Source organism: Pinus tabuliformis, chromosome 6, assembly GCF_031772625.1.
Source record: "Pinus tabuliformis cultivar Carrire ecotype Pingquan chromosome 6, CPIR1, whole genome shotgun sequence".
Taxonomy (NCBI): domain Eukaryota; kingdom Viridiplantae; phylum Streptophyta; class Pinopsida; order Pinales; family Pinaceae; genus Pinus; species Pinus tabuliformis.
In genome coordinates, this window is record NC_142292.1 from 1850229121 (window position 1) to 1850249440 (window position 20320).

The following is a 20320-nucleotide window of genomic DNA, read 5'->3' on the forward strand; positions in this document are numbered from 1 at the left end:
CAACTGAAAGCATAAGTACCTAGGCAATGCAAGACATGCTACTAAGGATGGTTGGTAGGGAGGCTACAAAACAAAGCTAAGGAAAAATTTTGAAGGATGGTTGTAGCTACTACAACATTGGCAACACACTGATGAAAAGCAATTCTAACTCCTCCTAGAGTATTGTTCTATTCTTTGATCATCGTGGTTTTCACACTAGCTTGAGTGAAAGATGTAGCAACTGCCATAATCTTGATCGGTCAGCACACATTCCAAGCCAAGTCGACTTAGTTGTTTCGATTGGGGATGAGGGGTATATTGGTGCACAAGTAATATGATTGTTGGAGTTTAAGTTTCATCTTTGGTGTTGTTTCGCTGCCAATAGACCTAGGCGGTGACCCAATGGAGTCACACAGGAATACAAGCATCGCTCTGCTTACAGTGAGCCTGGTCAATCCCCAGACATAGTTAATTGCATCACCTCCCTGAGCAGGAAGCATTTCTCTTCTTTCGCCTTATTCATTTTTTTCAATTTTTTCATATTTTCATTTTTTCATAGAACTGTGCGTAGGCACTTATTTATTTCAGAGGCAGAAGAGGGATCCCGACTTATTGAGACCATAAGAGGTTGTTCGTTGAGATAATTATGTTATATATATACCTCTGACATACTTGTTAGGGTTTTTCCCCTCAGCTTACTCTACTTGACTGAGATGACAAGGATTAACCCAAAAACAACTGCCTAGAGTAGGTGGTACTAGTTAGAGCGCAAGTGTTGTGTTTTCACCAAGATTTACTTTGAAAAGAATGTATTTTCCATTGGTGTATCATTGACTGAAGACAACAAGTTTTGCATAAAGAGAGAGGACCACAGATAACCAAGTGTGTATATTTGTACAAATCATCTTATACTTTGACCTTCTTGTCTTAAGAGTCACACGCGGCTTCATGTGAAACTAACCTACAGATGTAAACAAGAAAACAAAACAATAAAGCAAAGAGCAGAAGAAAATGTGAAACCAGAGCAAGTAGGCAAAGCAGGAAAGAAAACAAACAAAGCGAACATGCATGCAAGAAAACAAGACATAAAGCAAACACTACTCCTACTCCTAAGCTAAAGGTGTATGGGCCTGCAAAAATAAAGTGATATTTCCAAAGCAGCGACCGGCACATTGGTTGACCCATGTTGGTGAAGGAATGGTTCGCGAAAAGAACAGTCAATCGAACCAGCAAACTTGAAAGATATAAAAATGAAGACCAACACACTTCGAGTTTAAATGTGTCCAAAAAAAAAAAGAGTGAAAGCACAAGACAAGCACTTTGTAGACTTAACATGGTGTTGTGACACACTGCGTGCAGATGATAAGCATGTGCACTCTCTTGACTGTGACAGACAAGCAAGCATGAGAAAGAGAGACAAATTATGTCTTACAAGTGTGCTTGTTGTGTATGATTCCTCCAATGCATGAGCGATGGGATCATGTGACTCAGGTGGAGGAAGTGAAATTTGTGTGTCGGATTGATCCTCAGTGCATACAGATGAGTGATGAAGAGCCTTGGGTGTTTCACCACTTTAATGATCGGAAATAAAACTAACCTAAGTACAGCGAGGGCCTGACATAACCATCAGCTTAGGCTGAAGTGCCTCGACATCCTACGAGGTTTTGACTTCATCGATAGATATATCATCATAAACAAGTGGCTTTGAAAGATCAACAATGATTAAATCAACATTGTGATCGAATATAGGAGTAAAGAGATCACGACATCTATGATCAGAAAAATAATTGAGTTCATCAACATCCTCATGGTTTGATGAATCATGCAGAGCAGTATATGAGAAGAAAGAATGTTCACCCTCTACGTTTCTGAAAACAGTAGATGAAAAATCAAGTGGATTCTCAATGAAAGGTTTGTCCTTTCCGCTGTCAAATGATTGACTGACATCAGGTGTGTTCTGAGAATGATTAGAAGTAGATGCATCTGTGGATGGATTTACACGAGGAAAATCAGATACAACAGAATCACCAAAGATGTTAGGAAAAAGCAGAGAGGGCGCGGAAAAAAGGAGGTCATCCTTCACCGCAGGTTCATGCTCATATTCTGAGTCATACTCATCGTAAATGACAGCGCAGGTTGGTTGTGAAACATCAACTCCATTGATAACTCGATCCTCGTTCACAACAGTTGTGGAGTTTAGAACAGAAGAACACAAGATAGTACAATCTGGAGGAATAGTAGAACGCGAGGACGGAGGTTAAGGTAACAAGTGCAAATGACAACCCATGGGCTTCCAAACCAAATCTGCGCAGAAAATGATAGTAGTGAGGGTAGGAGGATGTGACTGTTAGGATATTCCGAAACATAGGAAATAGTTAAGTATAGCTTGGTCTAGTGTAGAATTAGGTAAAGTTTGTTTATTCACTATGTACTTTTGTAACTTACAATCCAACGATCATGATATGTTCTAGACATGAAGTGATCTGACGGTTTATTCTCTCCTCGGTATTACGGACACTTGATCTGTGCTTAACACCCGATTGGTCCATGATTTCTATTTAAATATCATGGAGGGTCATTTGTAGGGTGACCGTTCATGAGATACGCTTATGTAAATTTTCTTTCTTTTATTAATAAATTCCCTGAAGTGGTCGCGTTGGCTCAGGCCGTGGACTATTTCCCTCTTTGAGGGTTTTAACCACATCAAGAATACTAGTGTATTGATCTGTGATCTGTTTGTGAGTTGTTTCCTTTGGTGTTCTATCTGAAGAACTTGCCCTGTAAATTCTTACATGGTATCAAATCTATTTTAGGGTTGCATCCGTTGGTGAGCCAAATCCGAAGCCGGTACAACTGCATCTGACTGACATTTCCTAGATCTATTGTTTTTTACTTCTTTCGGGTTGAGAGGATTGCTCTATTGTGTTAGGAGCATCTGTTCCAGTGAGAAACCCCTTCGTTTCACGCGAAAATGTTTTTGGTAGCCCTAGCTACGTCATTTTAAAGATCTGGAGGTATACAACCTTTATTTGCAGTTTTAGTTATTCATCTCTTTGTTTATTTCAGTTTATTTAGCTCTATGTTTTTTAATTACCGGATCTATACCTTTCATTTTTGCGTATGCTCTTTTCCCTGTGACTCTATGCGATCTGAGAAAATCAGAAACGGAAATGAAGGATTTTCTCATGCGTATTCTCTTTTCCGCCCCGCCTTAGTGTGATCTCGGAAAATTAGAAACATTGAGGAAAATATTTAGTTTCCGCCGAAAGCTAACTTCAAGCCATAAGGTTTGGTTTTTTTCATATCCGTGTTGGGTTGTGTGGTTTTTTGTTTTGTAGGAAAAAATGGTTTTTTCAAGCAAGCATGCACTCCAAAGATTCGGTGACTAAAAAAAAACCCTTCCTCGTTTCCAAAAATTACCAATATTTTAAACTAGCTCACTTGATCGAAAGTTATTTTATGAGAATAGAGGTCTTATGTTCAATTCTTTCTTTTTGTTCAGTTACTTTTTCAAAAAGCACATGTAACTTATGTTTTAAAGTTACTTTATGTAAAAGTATTCTCGCCCATTATAAAAGTGAGTCACTTATAATTCTAAACTCCTTTTATCTTTTATTTAAGTTACAATTTAGTGGGTATCTCATAAAGTACCATTGTAAAAGTGACTTTCACTTATTTATAAAAGTGGGTCACATAAAAAAAAAATAAGTGAGATAATTAGATTAAGTTTGGAAGGAGTGGGGATTTTTTTTTAAATATAACATTATCATTCACTTCCGCACATTCACGTACTTCACCAGCATCTTCAACAACTTTTCTTCAAAAAGCCATAACTTCTTCATCCAGAAGTCGTTTTCAAAGCCGTTTTTTTTAAACGGCCTAATTTTTTGAGATATTTCCATTGGAACACTTAGTTCAGTATCTATAGCTTCAGTTTTTGTTAAAATGGAAATTCCATGCCAAGTTATTATTGACAGCATCAACTACTTACAATGGTTATCCTACATTGTGGATTCACTTAGAAGTAAAGGTTTTTATAGAATAGCCCCAAGCCAAGAATCTAAACCTAAAGATGAAGATAAGACGACCAAATAGGAAAGATCAAGCATGTGGGTTGATAGGGATGTCTATTTTTCCAGACCTTAGATTCCATATCGCAGAACTTGATACCCCTAATGAAGCAATGAAACAACTCAGTAAAGTTTTTGGAATTAAAAATGAAATTAGAGCCCATCAACTCGAAAATGAGTTGCTTACATTGGACCCCAATATTTTTTCTTCCATTGAAGAGTTTTTGTCCAATTTCAATACCCTTAGACTTCTCTTGGAAGGTATTAAGGTCAAGAAAGAAGATGGTAACCTTATCTATTCCATTCTTACAAAGTTAGGGCCAGCCTACTCTGTGTTTGTTTCAACCTTCCATTCTATTAGAGAAGCTTTTATTTCTCAAGGACAAACCTACAAGTCCCCCTCTTTTGATGTCTTTTGTGATTATTTAATAAGAGAACAAGAAAAACTCTTACATCTTGGGCTTTTTAATCTTGGAAACTCTTCTAAGAAAGTCTTAGCCGCCTAGCAGCAACCAAGTTCAAAGAATCCTAAGAAGCAGAATTGTAAAAAGAATGGTCCTAAGCACTTTCAGTCTCAAAATGAAAAATCAATTCAACAAAATGATAAGGCAAATAAAAACAAAGGGAAGAACACTAATAGACATTGCGACTTTTGTAATCGAGATGGCCACTTAGAATCCAAATGCTTTAAGAAGATGGATGTCTTAGAAGCAGCAATAAAGAAGCATAACATCCATTTGGAGCACTCTTCAACTTCAACTTCATCTTCAGGAATAGCACTTTCTGCATGTGGTTGTGAAGCATCTCGGTCTGGTTATGCACTAAATGTATCTTCTTCTTCTCATTCTCAAGAGTGGCTCATTGATTCTGGAACTTCTTATCACATGGCCAAAAACAAAGCCATGTTTTCTTCTTTAAATGATTGTAACACCAAAAATATATATGTTGGTGATGATCGATCTCTTAGTGTTGTAGTGACTGGAACTATTCATCTAGACAATGGTCAATTTAACGATGTATTATGTGTTCCAACCTTATTTTGCAATCTTCTATTTGTATCTCTGATAACTCATTCAGGTGAAGGTAAAGTCATTGATGTTGTAATTAAGGACCTAAGAGATCCTAGACAGATTTTAGCTACTAGCATTGCTAATGATTCTACAAACTTGTATAAGTTTAACAACTTTGGGTCATCAATTCTTCCCTCGGCCTTTCTTGCTCATAATGATGAAGTGAGCAAACTTTGGCATGAGTGGTTTTGTCACTTAAACTATCACTCCCTTCAAAATATATGTAAAAAAAATATGGTGACAGATCTTCCTATGTTATCTTGCATAGATGGTGTTTGTTCCGGATGTGTACTCGGAAAACATCATCGGGATAGTTTTGAAAAACGTGCATCTTGACACACCTCAACCCCTTTACACGTTATGCATAGTGATTTATAAGGTCCACTTCCAGTTGTTTCATTCTATGGCTACAAGTATTTCTTAACTTTCATTGATGATTTCTCCAGACACACTTAGGTATACTTCTTAAAACTCAAGAGTGAAGTATTTAACATGTTCTTGGCCTATAAGGCCTTTGTTGATAAACAATCTGGACATCAAATTCTTAAGCTAAGATATGATAATGGCGGAGAATATGTTATCAAAAAATTCATCAACTTTTGCACTGAGCATGGAATTTAAATGCAACATATTGTTCCATATACTCCACAACAAAATGGTGTAGCTAAAAGGAAGAATCGCACCTTAAAGGAAATGGCTAATTGTATGCTTCAATCTAAAGGAATTAATCTTCATTTTGGGCAGAAGCAATTAACTATGCAAATTACATAGTAAATTGCACTCCTACTAGGGTTTTAAAGAATATCACTCTAAAAGAAGCATGGAGCTCAATTAAACCAGATGTAAGCCACTTTCGTGTTTTTCGAAGTGAAGCATGGGCCCATATTCCCGATGAGAAACATAAAGCCTTAGAACCTGAGAGTGAAAAATGTATTTTTGTTGGATATTCTGAAGATGTCAAAGGATATAGACTTTTTTCACCTAAATCCAAAAATGTTATCATTAGAAGAGATGTAAAGTTTGCTGAAAAATATATCGGCCTACGAGCCTAGTTCAGTGGATGTGCCACCTCTCTCTATCCCTTCTACTTCTAAAAATATTTTTTCTTCAGATGGTGACAGCGAGGATGACAGTCCTCCCCCACCTTCTCATGATCCTCCTTCGTCTCCTCAGCTTCCAAGATGGGTCCATTCTACTTGAGATCTCGCAGGTTCTCTTGCAGGTGATCCTACAGATCAGCGGCGTACACATTCTTAGTTTGATAGAGTCTCTTCTTTACTGGCTCAAGCTTTAGTGAATTATGATCCTAACACCTTTGCATAGGCTTCAGGCCATCCAGATTGGGACGCAGCTATGAATAAAGAATATCGTTCATTATTGGCAAATGATACATGGGATCTTGTTCCTCTTCCAAAGGAAAGAAAACTTGTTAGATGTAAATGGTTTACAGAACCAAGTTTGGACTAGATGGAAAATTTGATAAACATAAAGCTCGTCTTGTTGCTAAGGATTTTCACAAGTTGAAGGGATTGACTATACTGAAACTTTCTCCCCTGTTGCCAAAATGAACTCTATCTACCTTGTTATTTCCCTTGCTGCCTCTTTCAAATGGGAAGTTCGTCATATGGATGTTAAATTTGCCTTCTTGCATGAAGAAATCTATATGGAACAACCTCTTGGCTTTATACAAACAGACACCAACCTTATATGTCGGCGTAAGAAATCCCTTTATGGTCTCAAGCAAGCCCCTCGGGCTTGGTATGCCAAAATGGATAGCTTTCTTTTAGACACTGGCTTTTCTAGGTGTCATTCTGACAACACTGTCTACACCAAGAAAGTGGGTAAGTCTCTTATCATTCTTGTTCTTTGTATTGATGATCTTATCCTTACTGGTAGTGATCCCAACCTTATAAACCATGTGAAGTCCAACCTAAAAAACAAGTTTGAAATCACAGACTTAGGACACTTGCATTATTTTCTTGGTCTTCAAGTCTTGCAATCCAAGGGAGGTATTTCCCTTCCCAGTCCAAGTATGCCTATGATGTTCTACACCACTTTCACATGGAACACTATAAGCCATCCCCTTCTCCCTTTCAGTCTGGAGCCAAACTTTCAGTCACTTGTACTTCCCTTGAAGTTGATACTACCTTATACCGTGAGCTTGTAGGAAAACTTTTGTATTTGACCCATACCCGTCCTGACCGTTCCTTTCTTGTTGGCCTTATTGCTCGGTTCATGCAAAACCGACATGAAATTTATTGGAAATCAGCTAAAATAATACTTCGTTATGTTAGTGGTACAATTCATTTTGGGATTCATTACAGTGCAGAAACATCTTCTCTATTGGTTGGTTTCACTGATTCTGATTGGGCTGGTGACCCTGATGATCGGAAGTCTATTGCAGGTTATGTGTTCACTCTTGGTTCTGGACCTATTACATGGGCTTGCAAGAAACAAAGTGCCATTTCTCTTTCTTCAGCAGAAGCAGAGTATCATGGCATTGTAGAAGCTAGTAAGGAAGCCTTGTGGCTTTGTCAGATCCTGTCAGAGTTTGGATTTCAGCAGCAACAACCGACTACACTTTGGTGTGATAATCAAAGTGTCATTCAACTATGCTAAGATCCAATCCAACATCATCGCAGCAAACACATTGAACTACACAAGCACTTCATTGGAAAGCTCATACATGACCATGTTCTTGAAGTGCAATATTGTTCAACTGGTGATCAAGTTGCAAACATCTTTACAAAGGCTCTCACAGAGGCAAAGTTTACTAAACTTATATTTATGGTTGGAGTTCAGGAAGTTGTCACTAAGGGGGATAGGCTCTAATGCCTCCTTCTTTCTCTTATTGTGTTATATTTGTACATCATTCAATCCTATCCCAAGTTGTTCTTAAGGGGGGATGTTAGGATATTCTGACACATAGGAAATAGTTAAGTATAACTTGGTCTAGTGTAGAGTTAGGTAAATTGTGTTTCTTTACTATGTATTGTTGTAACTTACAATCTAACGGTCACGATATGTTCTAGACATGAAGTGATCTGACGGTTCATTCTCTCCTTGATATTACCGACACTTGATCCGCAGCTTAACACCCGATTGGTCCATGATCTCTATTTAAAGAGCATGGAGGGTCATTTGTAGGGTGACCATTCATGAGAGAAGCTTATGTAAATTTTCTTTCTTTTATTAATAAATTTCTTGAAGTGGCCGCGTTGGCTCAGGGCATGGATTGTTTCCTTCATTGAGGGTTTTAACCAAATCAAGAACACTGGTGTATCGATCTGTGATATGTTTGTGAGTGGTGTCCTTTGGTGTTCTATCTGAGGAACTTACCCTATAAATTCCTACAGTGACAATTGAACAAAATTATGCGCACACTCTCCCACATCACTTTGCGGGGGTGGAGTTGTTTGATGAGATGAAGGAGGACAGTCACTTGTGACAGCAACTGTGTCCGCTTGTAATTGCACAGCTCCATCATCAAAGTATGTTGAGCAGGGTTTGAGCTTTTTCTTCACTTTAGGACACAGTGATTTGATACATACATACTCATATTTGTCCCAAAGATATTGGAATTTCATCTGAATTTTAGAGCTTCAAAAGAGAGAAGACGGAGGCACTGCAAAAATTCTGGTAGAGATTCATGTGGGGCCTTCCGTCGTTGTAACATTTTTTTATCAAGTGCATCGAGATCAAAATGGTGAAAATCATATTCTATTAGATCACTAAATTGTTTGAATGAGTGCATGTAATTAGGAGGCAGCATGCAACACCACATCAATGGGTATTCATGAAGTGTGTGTCAGAGCAGTGTACAGACCTCTATTTCATTAAAACCTTCCATGTTCTCCATGAGTGCATGGAAGTCATCTAAGTGCTCAGGCCAGGACACTTCGCCTTCACCATCATGCATGATTTTTGACAAGTCATCCCAGAACTCCCTCTAAACTTCAAACATATGTCCGTTGGACAAACATTGCAGAGGATGAATTGCAACATACTCCATGATAGATGTACGAAGATTTAAAATAGAATGTGAGAACTTAGCTTGTCATCTGGCCCTCATTTTAGCACTGTAAATGTTGATGGTGTTAGACCCGCCAACATGTCAGGTAATATCCCCAGTAATAAGTCCCAACTAGACCTCAGAGCGTTTGGAGGAGTCCCAATAGTGGGTAGTACGATATCGCCTTGACTGCGGTTTCGCGCAGAGGTAAATGAGATGTCCTGTTGGAAGCAAGGGTGTGACCTTGTAGCAAGTCAGGGAGGTGCATGAAAGGCTCTAACACATGGAATGGGATAAGAGTGCGCCCCTTAGAAGCCTGTGATAGCATGCAGCGTGAAAGGGAAATCACGAGCCAAAAGACATCACAAAATGGAAAGCAGAATAGTCGACAATCCAAAGTGATTAGTTATACCAACAATACGCTTCGATAAGATTCATACAAACACATGCATGCATAAATTCAACTACATACATCGTTAGAGTAACCAAAATAGTCGAACTACAATAACAATATATGCATGAAACATGTTGGCTCTGTTATATTAAAAGAGTGAAATATCCAATCATACATACAACCATGAAAACCACTAACCCCAATAGTGGAACGTTACAGACACTGCCACCTAATCCTCCAAAGAGATGTATTCACTCTGAATTGTGGAGAAGCCAAGGCTCATTACAATACACTCCAAGTTTTCTCTAAGTTATACCTATCAAAATCTTAGCTCTCAAAAGCCTATACAATGAGTTATGAGGTTCTATATATAGAAAAGGGTGGGGTGACCCTTAACATTCCCATTTGCGACTCTTCAACTTACACGTGATTGTTTACATTCTACTATTGGCACTTGGTCTTTCACTTTACAACATGTTTATAATACGATTTGCACATGTACCCATGTGAGACAAAAATGGGCTTGAATAAGCCATGCAAGACATCACTGAGACTTACAAAACTATGGGAAGACTAACTCGTCGACATCCTCTTGGTGATCGATGGTAGCAAACTGATGCCAGGCTTGGTAGTCTACTATGGTGTCCCCGTACTCTGTGGTGAGATCCTTCTGAAAGTGAACTCTTTCCTCTGTTGCATCCAAGTACACTGATTTGGCACCTCTATCCAACTTGTCATATAGAATGTGCATCATGGTCTTGAGTGCAGTCGGACCAGCGACATACTGGTGCATAGCTCATCTACAAATTTGTGTTGGTGGTTATGCGCATCAACTGCTCGAAGTACATATTCAGCGCCAGTCAGACTTGGTTCTTTGCTTTCACCTCGGTGAGTGTGTCAATGGATGGGATTGGATGGGATTAGATGCGTGCGCACAATGACATCCATGCTCCTGAACACTCGTGCATGTGAAGCCTTTAAGTTGGTGATGAGTTGTGGGAGTTCCTCATTGTTCTGTATCTAACTCCGGATGCGTGCCTTCAACTCCATTGCCTTTGGCTTCATCATATTTGGCAAGTACAACAGGCCTCCCTTGTACCTCATTGTCCATATCTGCATGTGATCGACAACAGTGTGTGTGTCTGTCAAGATGCGTGCACTCCTAGCACAATGTTGCTACCAAACGTTAAGATGGACCATTGACTTATGCACAGTAACAAACTTGAAGTACAGCTTCCAAATGATTGTCTCAAAAGACGATCCTTAATCAAGTATTGCTTTCTTCAACTATGTTCTAGTGGATCTTGTAGCTTGCTCTTCTCTCTACTTGGTCGTTTCTAACAAGTAGCCATGCGCTCATTCTCAACTATCAAGAATCTCACTCTTGAGCTGGTGGCTTCGACGTATACCTTTATATCATCGACCAATGCGACTGGATGTTTGCGCACATCGAACACGATCACTAGTTCTTGAAAATGCGCAAGAGATGAATGGGCATCAGGAGTGGGAACTATGCGCGACTGAACAACTCTGTGTTGTGACTCGTCAAAGGATATGTTGTGCACATCTGCTTCTGGATTGTCCTCAAGGATTTTAGTATCTCCTTGATCACTTGGGACTTGCTCTGCTCCCGGATCTGGTGAAGCCAGTGGAGTGACCTCTTGGTCCTTGGGCATGAGGTATGTATCTTGATCCTACTATGGCTGAACCACATCCGTGACCATCTGCTCCAACATATGTTCAATCTCTTGAGTAAAGTCCTACTCCTATAACTCCTCATCCTATTTGGTATATGTCAGTTGTGATGAGTCAATAACATGTATTTGTGCAATTTCATCAATGTGCACATACTGTGCTTCCTGTTGTTCCTATTCCTATTGCGCTTCCTTCTCCTTTCTACGCAACTCTTGTTCTTCCCTTAGTTATTGCTTCACTTCCCGCAACTTCTTCTCTTCCTCCTCTAGTTTCTTCTTCTCCCTCTATCTTTGTGCAATCCTTTTGTTGCGTTGTCGCTTCTTTACCTCAATCTCCAAAGCTTCTCTTACTACAAATCGATCTGCCTTGTACCAGCAACTTTGCTCTACCTTTGTGTTATTGAAAACCTTCCTCTTGCTTTTGTCGTGCGCAAAGCTACTGCTAATGTTGTTGCTCTCTGAGATGTTGTTGCCTTGTGCACTGCTAACCACTCTACAGCCACTCTGACTGGTTCATTGAGCCTCTAGTAGTTGTAGCAAGGATCCAAGGATGATACACTCTCGCACAGTGGTCCTCAACTAAGCGATGCGAGTCATATGGATTGAAACTTCTAGTGCCGAAGGTGAATCCCTTGAATTCCTCCCTCTCGGCCTTAGCATGCTTCAGATTTTGGATCTCATACAACACGATCTGCAAAGAAAGAGCAAGACAAGGTGTCTTCTTCTTCCTGTGCAATCTCGCTGACAACCCTTTTGAGATGTGGTATGCAACCTCTTGCATGACTAGCTTGTCCATGGCAAACTTCAATAAAACATGTGGAGTATTCTCCACATTGCACATCCGAATGAAGGTACCAAGGGGTGATGCATACCAATCTTCTATGTTAACCAATGCCTCCATCCCTCCATGTGACATGCAAGGCGGATCTTGCTCAAAGATCATCCTGTACACTGGGGTGAAAAAGTAGTCTGATAGTTGTAGTATACTCCACGTACGCTGCACTTGGAGAACAACTTGCAATAAATTTGCACAAAGTTTTCTGAAAGTGTCCATGCCCAACCCAATCCAAGGAACTATTGACGGGCACAGATTGCATCAAGAATGCAGACGGACGTGAAGAGCTTCGCTCACTGACCCTTGGGTGGATATCAGGCATTTGTTATTTGCCCCTTCAGCTAGAGAGCCAAAATTTCGGACCAATTGAAAGGTCTTCCTTCGTTCGCCATCTGATCCAACATAATCACCCAACTCTGCGGGAAGGTTTTTGTACTCTCTTGGTCATATAAGCGGCATGAGAAGATGACCAAGAACTAATAAGCCTTCCACAGTGTCTTCGTCTTGTATACTTGCTGGGGTGTCGTCTTGAACTTAGACGACTCTCTCACCCAACTCTTCAAGATGTCTCTTGACTTCACATTGCTGCTAGGATTGGTGAAGAGTGCATCCATTGTGTTCATTGGTTGTGGCAAGTAGTACATCTCCTGAAAGTTCTCTACCCTGAAGGTAGCAATTTTTGTTCCACTAACACCGCTCAACACCATTGTTTCTGGATCAATATGCGAGACAATCTAGCGAATCATGTCCACGCATGGAAATGTAGGATACTTGCATGCAATTGGGTACAAGTCAAACTTGTGTATGTTGACATAAACTTTGCAGTCCTCCAGATTCTCCTCAAAGGTGCCTGAAAAGATGTCCTTGATGTCCTGACGTGTAATATTTATCTCCTTGTCTATGAACAACTTAGTATCTCCATAGATGGGCAAGTTCATAGACAATTAGTCGACCACATCTCCAATTGCGCTCTCAATGATGTCCTTTGACCCTGCTCTCTTGGAAGCCATTATACTTGTACTTTTGAGAGACTAATGAACACCTGTGATACCTAGAGACAGAGTAACACCCATGGAAAGCAAAATGTCAGTTGAAAACCAAAAGCGAGTTAAGCACTGACATGCAACACACCTGGGTCACTGCCTAGGAAATTTGTGCAATTTTCACTAGGAGAGGCTGGGAGACTTACTGCTAGAACTGTGCAGAGTACAATCGAGACTGCCACTGAACTCACTGGCTGTTGAAACTACGCAGAGCACATTCCAGCTTGGCCTGCTGAGGACTGGAAGTTCGCAATGCGCAGTTTTAGTCAGCATGACTACTACCCGGGAAAATTACACTACGCAATCCTGGGGCCAACTGAGGCATTGTCTCTCAAAATTGCGCAGAGCACATCCTGGGAGGCCAATGTGAGACAAGGTCTGTGCAACTCCTAGGAGCAAGGAAAGGCCTTCCATCCTAGAAATGCGCAGTGCAAGCCGGCCAAGGCAAGGTCCAACCCAAGTCATTTCAGACCTGCCAAAGGGCGACTGAAAAGCAATAAGGGTTGAATGCATGTGTGAAACTGGGTGCAGACATGAGTGAATAAACATACATGCAATCAGTAAGTGTAGGATTCAGTAAGGGGAAAACAACAGAGTGTGTGAAGCGAGTCGCCGCAACGGCGACCGTTAATGCAGAAATAGTGTCATGCATGCAACGACAATGAAATGCAATGCAAAACTCAAAAAAAACGCTTCTACAGGGTAACATGCATTAAAACGACAGCAAGTGTTCAATGAAACCAAGCAAACAACACTAACACAAACTGAAATACAAAAAGCGACAAAAAAGTAATTAAAGACATGAAAATCGAACTTACCCGAAAAATGTTATGTTGAGTGTGTTGAAAGTTCCTAGATGTGTTGGGAATGCAAGAGCTCTAAGATTGAAGTGAAGAATGAGCTCTGAAGCATCAAATAAATAGTTTCACAAGATTGAGGCTTATGATGCGCATGCCACAAATCTAGAAAAACAACACTTAGCGGGAGGTTTCTAAAACGGATTTTACATGTAACTCTCAGTCGCTAAAAATAGATCCCTAAAATCTAAGGATGCTTTTGCTTTTTGCCTTTTACTAAAAAGTTGCCCATGCATGCAAGGCAAGAGTCTCGAAAGGAACCAGTGAACCTGTGAGCACATGCAACAGACAACAAGCCTTGAGATGACTTTTGCACAGTTTCTGTGTTGAGTAGCTTTGGTTGCCTCTCAGGCTCTACCCAATTTCTAGACTGAAGCCAAGGCTACCATAGCCAGAACTGCAAATTTTGAGAGCAAGCCCGGTGATGCATTTCTCTGCGCAATTTTCTTGGGGAAGGCAGCCTGCATGCTCTGCGCAATTCTAGAGAACAGTGTTGGATGCCAGGATGCACTACACAATTCCGGAGAGCAAGGTTGGTTTCCCTCCAGTGTTGCGCAATTCTCCAAGTCAGCACAAGAACCAGTTAAATACCAAGTCACAGGAAGTCAGCATGTGGGTGAAAGGAAAACAAGTTAGCGAACACGAGCTGATAAGCCAAAGAAACTCAACTGAAAGCATAAGTACCTAAGTAGTGCAAGACATGCTCCTAAAGATAGTTAGTAGGGAGGCTCCAAAGAAAGCTAAGGAAAAATCTTGGAGAATGGTTATAGCTGCTACAACATTGGCGACACACTGGTAGAACTCAAGCTCTCTGAATGGACCTTGTTTCGTGAAAAACAAGTCTAAATCCTCCGGAAGTATTGTTCGATTATTTGGTCATTGTGGTTTCCACACTAGCTTGAATGAAATATGTAGCACCTTTCATGCTCTTGATTGTTCAGCACACATTCCAAGCCAAGTCAAATTAGTTGTTTTGATTGGGGATGAGGGGTATATCAGTGCACAAGTAATATGATTGTCAGAATTTAAGTTTAATCTCTGGTGTTGCTCTGCGGCCAACAGGCTTGGACAGTACTTCGACGAAGTCACGTAGGCACACAAGCATCGCTCCCCTGCCAGCGGACTTGGTCAATTCCCCGACGGAGTTACTTTCATCACCTCTCTGCGTAGGAAGCCTTTCTCTTCTTTCGCCTTATTCAATTTTTAAATTTTTTCATATTTTCAATTTTTCATAGAATTGTGCGTAGGCACGCACTTATTTCAAAGGCGGAAGAGGGATCCCGACTTACAGAGCATAAGAAGTCATTCCTTCATAGAAGTATGTTATATATACCTCTGACATACTTGTTAAAGTTTTCCCCCTCACCTTACTCTACTTCACTGAGCTGACAAGGCTTAACACAAAAACAACCGCCTAGAATAAGTGGTACTAGTTAGAGCGCAAATGTTGTGTTTTCACCAAGATTCACTTTGAAAAAAACGTATTTTCCATTGATGTATCATTGACTGAAGACAAGTTCTGCATAAAGAGAGAGGATGGCAGATAACCAAGTGTTGATAGTTGTACAAGTCCTTGTACTTTGCCCTGCTTGTCTTAAGAGTCACACACGACTTCATGCGAAACTAACTTGCAGATGTAAACAAGCAAACAAAACAACAAAGCAAAGACCAAAAGCAAATGCAAAAGCAGAGCAACTAAGCAAAGTAGGCAAGCAAGCAATCAAACAAACAAACAAAACGTGCATGCAAACAAACAACACATAAAGCAAACACTACTCCTACTCCTAAGCTAATGGTGCATGGGCCTGCTGATGTGAAGATATTTCCAATGTAGCCACCGACGCATTGGTTGACCCATGTTGGTGAAAGCATGGTTCACGAAAAGGACAATGAAGACCAACACTATCTGAATTTAGCTTCCACAGAAAAAGAGAAGAGTGAAAGCACTAGACAAGCACTCTGTGGACTTAACATGGTGTTGTGACACATTGTGTGCAGATGATAAGCATGTGCACTCTCTTCACTGTGACAGACAAGCAAATATGAGAAAGAGAGACAACTTACGTCTTACAAGTGTGCTTGTTGTGTATGATTCCTCCAATGCGTGAGCGATGGGATCATGTGATTCAGGTGGAGGAAGCAAACTTTGTGTGTTGGATTGATTTTCAGTGGATACATATAAGTGATGAGGAGCCTTGCGTATCTCAACACTTTCCTGATCGGAAGTGAAACTAACCTCAGGACAGCGAGGGCCCGACATAACCATAAACTCGGGCTAAAGTGCCTCGACAGCCTACGGGATTTCAACTTCGACAGATAGATCATCATAAACAGGTGGCTTTGAAAGATCAACATTGATTGAATCAACATCGTGATCGAATATAGGAGTAAACAGATCATGACAGCTACGGTCATAAAAATAAATGAGTTCATCAGCATCCTCATGGTCTTATGAATCATACAGAGTGGTAGTTGAGAAGCAAGAATGTTCACCCTCTATGTTGCCGAAAACAATAGATGAAAAATCAAGGGGATTCTCAATGAAAGGTTTGTCCTTTCCGGTGTCAAATGATGCACTGACATCAGGTGTGTTCTGCGAATGATCAAAAGTAGATGCATCTGTGGATGGATCTATACAAGGAAAATCAAAGACATCGTAATCACCAAAAATGTCAGGAAAAAGTGGATGAGGCACGAATAGAAGGAGTTCATCCTTCACCGGGTTCATGCTCAGATTCCCAGTTATACTCATCGTAAACTACAGCGCAAGTTGGTTGTGCAACATCAACTTCATCGATAGCTCAATCCTCGTTCACAACAGGTGTGGAGTCCAGAACGGAAGAACACAAGATAGTACAATCTAGAGGATTAGCAGAACGCGGGGACGTAGGTTGAGGCAACAAGTGCAATGACAACCCATGGTCTTCCCAACCAAATCTGCGCCGAAATTAATAGTAAGGGTGGGAGGATGTGATAGTTGAACAGACTTATGTGCACACTCTCCCACATCACTCTATGAGGGTGGAGTTGTTTGATGAAAGGAAAGCGTACAGTCACTTGTGACAGCAACTGTGTCCGTTTGTGATTGTGTAGCTCCATCATCAAAGTATGTTGAGCGGGTTTTGAGTTTTTTCTTCACTTTGGGACAGAGTGATTTGATACATACATACTCCTATCTATGCAAAGATATTGGAATTTCATCTGACTTTTCAGAGCTTCAAAAGGGAGAAGACGGAAGCGCTGCCAAAATTCTGGTAGAGATTCATAAGGTGTCTTCTGTTGTTGTAACAATTTTTTATCAAGTGCTTCAGGATCAAAATGGTGAAAAAAATTCTATTAGATCACTAAATTGTTTGAATGAGTGCATGCAATTAGGAGGCAGCATGCAACACCATAGAATGGGTATTCTCGAAGTGTGTGCGAGAAATGTACAGAGCTCTATTTCATTAAAGCCTTCCATGTTTTCCATGAGTGCATGGAAGTCATCTAAGTGCTCAAACCAGGCCACTTTGCCTTCGCCATCATACATGATTTGTGACAAGTCATCCCAGAACTCCCTCTCAACTTCAAAGATATGTTTGTTGGACAAACATTGTGGAGGGTGAACTGCAACATACTCCACGATAGATGTATGAAGATTCAAAATAGATTGTGAGGACTCATTTTGTCCTCTGGCCCTTCTTCTAGCGCCAGAAATGTTGACGGTGTTGGACCCGCCAACATGTCAAAGGATCTCCCTGGTAAGAAGTCCCAACTAGACCTCAGACCGTTTGGAGTAGGAGTCGCAGCAGTGGATAGTACGATATCGCCTTAGTTGCAGTTGTGCGCAGAGGTAAGTAAGATGTCCTTGTTGGAAGCAAGGGTTTGACCTTGCAGTAACTCAGGGAGGTGCATAAAAGGCTCTAACACACATAAGGGAAGAAGAGTGTGCCCCTTAGAACCCTGTGATAACACGCAGCTTGAAAGGGAACACATGAGCTAAAAAACATCACGAGATGGAAAGCAAAATAGTCGACAATCCAAAGTGATGATTTATACCAACAACACGCTTCGATAAGATTCATACAAACACATACGAAATAGTCCATACATACATGCGTAAATTACAACTACATACATTGTTAGAGTAACCAGAATAGTCGAACTACAATAACAATACATGCATGAAACATGTTGGCTATGTTATATTAAAAGAGTGAAAGATCCAATCATACATACAACCATGACATCCCCTAACCCCAATAGTGGAACGTTACAGTCACTTCCACTTGCTCTTCCAAAGAGATGTACTCGCTCTGCACTGTGGAGAAGCTAAGGCTCATTATAATACACTCTAAGCTTTCTCTAAGTTATACCTATCAGAAGCTTGGCTCCCAAAAGCTTATACAATGAGTTATGAGGTTTTACATATAGCAAAGGGTGGGATGACCCTTGACATTCCCCTTTGTGACTCTTCAACTTACACATCACTATTTACATTCTACTATTGACACTTGGCCTTTCACTTTACAAGTTTTCGATACAATCTTCACATGTACCCATGTGAGACAAAAATAGGCTTTGAGTAAGCCATGCAAGGCATCACTAAGACTCGGACAGTTGTGGGAAGACTAACTCGTCGACATCCTCTTGGTGATTGATGGTAGCGAACTGATGCCAAGCTTGGTAGTCTACTATGGTGTTCTCGTCTTGCCTCTGTTGCTTCCGGGTACACTGATTTGGCACCTCTGTCTAACTCGTCATATAGCATGAGCATCATGGTCTTGAGTGCAGTTGGACCAACGACACACTGGTGCATAGCTCATCTGCAAATTTATGTTGGTTGTTATGTGCATCAATTGCTCGAAGTGCATGTCTAGCTCTAGTCGGACTTGGTTCTTTGCTTTCACCTCGGTGAGTGTGCCAATGGATGGGATCGCATGTGTGCACACAATGACATCCATGTTCGTAAACACTCGTGCATTTGAACCCTGTAAGCTAGTGATGAGTTGTGGGAATTTCTTGTAGTTCCGAATATGACTCTGGATGCATGCCTTCAACTCCACTACCTTTGGCTTCATCATCTTTGGCAAGTACAACGGGGCTCCCTTGTACCTCATTGTCCATATATGCATGTCATTGACAATAGTGTATGTCTATCAAGGTGCATGCTCTCCTAGCACAGCGCCACTGCCAACCATTAAGATGGACAATTGACTTATGCACGATGACAAATCTGAAGTACAGCTTCTGCATGATTGTCTCGAGAGACGATCCTTCATAAAGTATTGCTTTCTTCAACTTTGCTTTGGCGGATGTTGTAGCTTGCTCTTCTTTTTGCTTGGTTGTTTGTAAATCCTTAGCCATGTGTTCATTCTCAGCTATCAGGAATCTCACTCTTGAGTTGGTGGCTTTGGCATATGCTTTTGTAGCATCGGCCAATGCAGCGGAATGTTTGCACACATCGAACACGATCACCGTTCTTGAAAATGCAGAGGAGATGCATGAGCATCTGGAGTGGGCACTTTGCACTACTGCGCAACTGTGTGTTGTGACTCATCAAAGGATATGTTGTGCACATCTACTTCCAGATTATCCTCAAGAATTTCAGTGTCCCCTTGATCACTTGGGACTTGCTTTGCTCCTGGATCTGGTGAAGTCGTGGAATGACCTCTTGGTACTTGGGAATGAGGTATGTATCATGATCCTATTGTGGTTGAACCACATCTGTGTCCAAGTCCTGCTCCTACGACTTATCATCATGTTTGCTATTTTTAGTTGTGATGAGTCAATAACCTGTATTTGTGTAGTTTCATCAATGTGTACATATTGTGCTTCTTGTTGTTCATATCCCTGTTGCGCTTCCTTCTTTCTACGTAGCTCTTGTTCTTCCCTTAGTTGTTGTTTCACTTCTCACAACTTCTTCTCTGCCTCCTTTAGTTTTCGCTTCTTCCTTTGTCTTTGTGCAATCCTTCTGTTGTGTTGTCACTTCTTTGCCTCAATCTCCTACTTCTTTGCCTCAATCTCCTACACTGCTCTTAATACAAGTGGATCTGCCTTGAACTTGAAAATTTTTTGTGCCTTTGCGTTGTCAGCAACCTTCCTCTTGCCTTTATCATGCGCAGGTCTACTACCCTTTGTTGTTGCTCATGTTGCTACTCTTTGAGATGTTGTTACCTTGTGCGTTGCTAACCACTCTATAGCCACTTTGACTGGCTCATTGAACCTTGAAGAGTTGTAGCAATATCTCCATGGGTCTTCCTCAGATCAATGTCATGCCCCATGGTCCAAGGATGGTACACTCTCACACAATGGCCCTCCACTAAGCAATGCAGGTCATGGATTGAAACTTCTAGTGCCGAAGGTGAATCTCTTGAATTCTTCTGT

The 20320-nt window shown here is 40.8% G+C and overlaps 1 pseudogene across 1 annotated transcript in view; it reads right to left on the reverse strand.

Annotated features, from left to right (window-relative positions):
• Positions 1-20320, reverse strand: part of LOC149266408 (dnaJ protein homolog 2-like) — a 37560-nt pseudogene that overhangs the window by 3102 nt on the left and 14138 nt on the right. Inside the window, exon 3 of the transcript XR_016255138.1 lies at positions 8644-8654. The product of XR_016255138.1 is annotated as a dnaJ protein homolog 2-like (transcript). The remainder of the gene's footprint in view (positions 1-8643; positions 8655-20320) is intronic.